Raw genomic sequence first — 6,011 nt, 5'->3', positions numbered from 1 at the left:
TGTGTTAGTCTATAGACAACATCCAAATAATCCCGAAGTCAGAAAAGGCCAATACATCAAACTTAAGGATTCAGTTACTACAAAGTTGATTTTTGCTAGCAAAAAAGCTTTTATTATATAGCATATATAACTGAAATCTTTTACAAGATAACATGATAACACAAATAGGAAACCACCAGAAGCTGTAGATTTCCACATCAGAAATTAAGGATTTTAAGCCAAGTGACCTCAAACTCTTGGAACTAATGGGATCCTTTCAAATTGAAGCAGTTGCATTAGCACTGAAAATTAACCTATCAGAAAGAGCCAGGAGAATAGAAGAGGAGGACTTGAACCAAGAGGCGTCACATTTGTAAACTGTAAGAATTCAAGATACATTGTAAGTTATGCCTAGCCAGGTCACCAGCCTCACTTCTGAAAAGCAAAAACCTCCGAGAGAAGTTCCATTAAACTAGATGTTCTACCAAACGTTAGTAAAAACATATACATAACCTATAATAAGTAGGGCCCAGCAAGGACTGGCATCCTGTCAACTGACACTGCCTAAGGAGAACAATAAGTTTGGAAATTGGGTTCACATGCAAATCAAAATTGGTTGGAGCAAGTGGAAAACTCAATCAGTGCTGTCAATCTCCAGCTCCAACAGGTTAGCAATCTTACCTACCATCAGCATTCAGTAATCACGTTCTACAATCGTTGGACCATACCAAACCCTCAATACTAGCAGAATTCTGCACACCAGGAAAACAGTCATCCTGCAAATTATGGATTAAGGAAGACCTTTTATTTGCACAAGAGATGAAATGGAGTATAATTGATATGCATGCACTCCATCCATGTTCCTGGTTTCTCTTTTGACTCGCAGAAGCAAATAGCCTGTAGCTAAAAGTATTTCACCTCATGCATATCAATGGTGTTGCGCTTAGCAAAGTTAGCCACAAAATGTAATTGAATTTCAGGAAGTAACAATCTGACGCATGAAAATTCGTTTGCTAGTGAATATATCTGAAACTTGGCAAGCAAAATACTTTGAGAAGATTATCACATAAGATCATTAATTCCTTTCATCCCTTTATCTTTAAATCTACATACACGTAGATGGATGACAGTTACAAGGGGATTAAAGCCAAAAAAGTGGAATACTGTAGAATGCTAACTTTGGTCACTCTGAAATATATTGCCAAACAGTTTCCTAGACAAAAGGTAGTTGCCTTAAACCTTATCCTGACTCTTGGGCCTTTAACCCAATGTGGATGACCATCAGTATCACCATCATTTCTCAGAAATATCATGTCCTTGCATACAGAAGATAGTTTGTACCCAACCAACACTGTATCATACAGCATAAGACAATCGCATCCCCTCCTCCTCAACAACGACAAGATTTGATTTTCAGCCGCATTGTTCAAAGTCTAAATTCGTCAGAAATATGTATCTCATATACCAGAAAACAGTTCAAAAAACAAAGCACAGGCATTCCATGATCAGCAACATTAAAACAAGAAATTAACCACTGAATCACTCTATTCATAACATGAAAAAAAGCATTTTCTTGCAGATTAATATAAGTAGCAAGTGAAACTAATCCAGCTTCAAAGTAACTGCAACTAACTAATCAAATGTTCATAAGGTCATGTGATAAACATACTTTCCTCAAGAAATGATCTAATCATCCATGACTTGCGTTTCAAGACAAAGTGACAAAAAATGCAATATAGATCGTATTGACAGTAAAAAAACAGTCTTAAATCTAGTACACACCTGATACCACCCAAAAAAAAGGGCTTCTTTTGAATTTAATCAGGAAAATGCAGTAAAGTGAGAAATAACTTCAAAAACGGCATTGCAAAATATAAAAGCCCGTAAAGAAAAAATTTTAAGTAATACAATTAAAGGATCAGCAATAAGGTTTGATCATTGCTGGAAAATTGATGGCAGCTGAAACGGGGTAAAAGCAAATAATGTAGGGCGAAGTCTAGGTTAGCATTCAATTCTAGAATGCAACCCACGCCTTTTATTACAACCCATTACACCAGTCTTATTTAAGCAATGGTGTAATATTGCTCTCGAAGAGGTAGCGAATGTTACATTGCAACAACTTGTACAAGAACAGGGGCCCTCTTCTTTCTTTCTTTCTTTTGATTTTCTTCCGTTCCTACTTTTACCCCATTACTACCATCAATTCATCCTGCTCATACCTTTTACTTATGCCATCACTTCCTTCACCGTTAAAGTAGACTATCATTTATTGAAAGAAACCAGGAACTAAAAGAAAACAGTGAAGGATTAATCGCAAGTTGTTAATTTATCAAGCAAATACCTTGTTCGTGTATGCATTGCTTTTATGGTACTGCATCCTTGTCCTTAGAAAAGGTTCGCCTTCTTTGGCGGAAGCAACAAAGTTTTTTTGTTCTTTCAGAGGTGTTTTAGCTCTCCTCCGGCGGAGACCGGTGGGTTCTGCTCCACCAGTGTTATGTGGGAAGGCCACTTAGACTTAATTGTCTGCTCCGCCGTGTCCTTAGCTTCAGTGAATCGATCTTGAAAGGCGGCGGTCTATGTTCTTCGTGCAACTGCACTAGGAGTAGGGCTGGTTATGGACTTCAAGCATCCACGGCCCAGGGGGAGTAAAAGCTTCATAAATGAAAAAACTGACAAAGAACAAAATAAATAAATTGTGCAAATGAGCAATATAGTTGTCGTCCAACGTTTTTTAGCTAACAAATTAGCCTCCACATCGTTAATTTTCAACAAGTCGATCCTTAAATTTTAATGCATTACGTGAAATAATTTATCAAAAAAATTAAAAAAAATACACGCAAACGCACATTTATTTGCTGTTTCTACTTCTTTTCAAATTGCTCAAGGGAAATCTTTCAAATCCAACCATTCAACCAGAATGATTCTTTATTTCAATGGAAAGTTAATTAGTTTAAAAAAAAGTTGAAACATGTGGGGGAGGTTAACCAATTTGAAATTTCTATGACCAATTGAATAGGTGCTTATGTATTTTACAAATAAGCAATTCAAATTGAGACCTGTTTAATAACCCAATTCGACACTTAAATTTAATGAAATCAGATATTATCATATTCAGATCGTTTGATAACCAAAAATTGAATATCTTAATTAATTAAGTTGCACTAAACTTTATAAGCAAAATTTATTTTTAAAATTAAGTGATAAGTTATTCACTTATCAGTGAATGTGATATACATTCAAATATAATATATTTGATACTTAATAATTCAATAATTTAATAGATTCAATTTTCAGTTTTATCAAACACAACTTGAGTCTATATTGGGACCGATAATGAGAACCTAGTTGTGATTAAATGGTCAAGGATGACATACAAGGTTTCCTTTTTCTCTTTTGGTGAATAGCTATTAAATGGAATATTGGTGTCACGGCCCATTTTTTGCAATGAAAAATATAGTGTTTACAAAAGATATGATTTTATTTAAAAAAAGAGTAAAAAAGGACCTAAAACAAGACTTTAAAGAATGCGACAGTTTGGGTCCAAAATTTAGGCTAAAAGGGTTTTTTAAGAAAAAGAGGAGCCGTCACTTGGAATTGAGTTTTTATGTACCAAGTCACCCTCAAAGTACTTCTAACAAAAATAAAGTAAAAATAAATAAAATAAAACCCTTTTCGACAATTCCAAATCTTTGAAAATAATAGAAAATGAGTTCGGAAGTCACAATTGAAGAAAGGGAAGGCAAAAGTTCGATTGACTCGAATTTAAGGCACCCTTTCAACTTAGTTTAAGCCAATTACGAGGTTTAGTCAAAAATTTTCCTAATCTAACACTTAAATTTATCACATTTGAATGTTTCCTACATGAATGCAAATCTAAATTTATAAAAAACATCGAGAGGGACAAAATATTCATTCAAGGGTTTAACTAATACCAATCACATTAATTGCGAAGACCAAAATAGTTTTTTGAAGGAGCCACGAGTATGCAAATGATAAAATTAAAAAAAATTAAATTATATATATAAGTATAAGTGGCCAAAGAATAGAAAATGCAACATAACGGGTATGAGAGACAAAAATTCATGACATAATTTTTATACAGGGATTAATAGGGTATTTAAATTAAAAAGTTATAATCACCCATATCCATGTTCAATGAATGATTCTCCTAATATAAACAAACAAATGAATTAACTTATTTTACAATTTCTTAAATGAGATGCAATTCTAAATGATATGATTAACACATATAAAGGGTAGGAGATAATGTAATAAAAAATATCATGCAAATGAGAAAAGATCCTAAAAAAATAAAAATATGCATAAAAATGTAATGGATATCATACAAAAGATGAATCTAATGCGTGAACAATCTAAAAGTCTAGCGTTGGATTAACCCATTTTTAAAAATCCTTACTAGCGTTGGACTAGCAAGTAAACGGAGGGAGAAGAAACAACTAGCGTTGGACTAGTGTGGTGACGTCATGCATTAATAATACATAATAAAACAAATAAGGCATAAATTAAAACAAATAAATACATAAGAGCACATAGCACGTAACACGTAAACATAATATCTAGATGAAAAAATCCTAAGGAAAGCGGATAAAGCATATAACACATAAGCCACATAAACACACAACCTACCTATTACATCGGAGACCCTTACTACAGTCTAAAATGGAAAAATAAAATAAAACAAATCTAATTATCCTATCTATTACATTTTTGAGGTATTTAAATACCTCCCAAATAATTATAAAAATTAACTAAACAAATATAAGAAAATTTGAATGAAGATTTGAATCAAATAAATAACAAAGCATGTAAAAAAAATATAAACACATAGGAGCACATAAGAGCACGTAATGAACATTTGAATAATAATAGGGATACCTTCCTTTTGAAGTGGTGACTAAATGGAAGTCAAATTGGCCTATTTATACTCAAAATGAACAAAAGAATCATGACACCAATTTAATTGAAAATAATAATAATAATAAAAATACTAAATTCACATTAATATGTCAAATGTAAAGAAATTGAAGAACATCTAAAAATTACAAGTTAAATATATTCAAAAGTATCATAATTAGCTATTAAAGAAAAGAAACAATCATAATAAAGAGAGTCAAAATTCACTAGAGACTAAATTGCAAAAATTGAAAAACTTTTAGGGTCAAAATATAATTTTTCTAAAGTTTAGGGGTCAAAATTAAATAAAAATAAAAATTTAAGGACCAAATTACAATTAAATTAAGGACCTAATTGAAAGAAATTTAAAATATTTTGGGCCGTAGTAAAACTACTCCAAAGATCAGGGGCTAAAGTGCAAATTTCGGTTTCTGATTTGGGCAAGAAAAAGGCATCGGGCCTCTTTTATTTTTTTTACTCGGGCCAAAAATTCCTAAGCCCAGCCGAAACCCAGGAGAAGCGAGCAGGCCAGCCCGTCTTTTTATCATTCAAGCCCAACCAAAAATGCATGAACTCTGACCTCCTACCCCAAACCGAAACACAAAAGAAATAAACCAAAACCCAACCAAAAAATAACCACAAGCCCACCTTAAAAAAAAAAATTAGCCCAAACCATTTTTTTTCTTCTTTTCTTTTCTTTCCTTTCTTTTCTTTCTTCTTCCTCCCCTTCCGTTTCTTCTTCTTCTTGCCTGGCCAGCTGAAGCTCCTCGCTACCGCCAGCCATGGCTGACATGGCGGCGCCGGCACCGCCACCGCCGGTCGCCGGCGATTTTTCCGATCACAAAATTTCACCAAAATACACTCCCTCACTCGATTTTTCGCGTTGAATCCATTTTTTAAGTTAGTTTTTACAAAAAATGACCCGAAGGTGGCCAAAATGCCAAAAAACAGCCCAGTTTTTTATCCTTTTAAAACCCTTAAACCTTCACCAAAAATCATAAAAATTATGCCAAAACCCTCCTTCTAACTTCTACATTACAACTATAATCTTAGTTTGACAAGTAAACAATAACAAAATGATGCATTAAGTCAAAACAGCCCCCAAAATGAAGAAAATT

Source organism: Coffea arabica, chromosome 2e (assembly GCF_036785885.1).
Source record: "Coffea arabica cultivar ET-39 chromosome 2e, Coffea Arabica ET-39 HiFi, whole genome shotgun sequence".
In the NCBI taxonomy this organism is placed as follows: Eukaryota; Viridiplantae; Streptophyta; class Magnoliopsida; order Gentianales; family Rubiaceae; genus Coffea; species Coffea arabica.
This window is presented reverse-complemented; position numbering follows the sequence as displayed.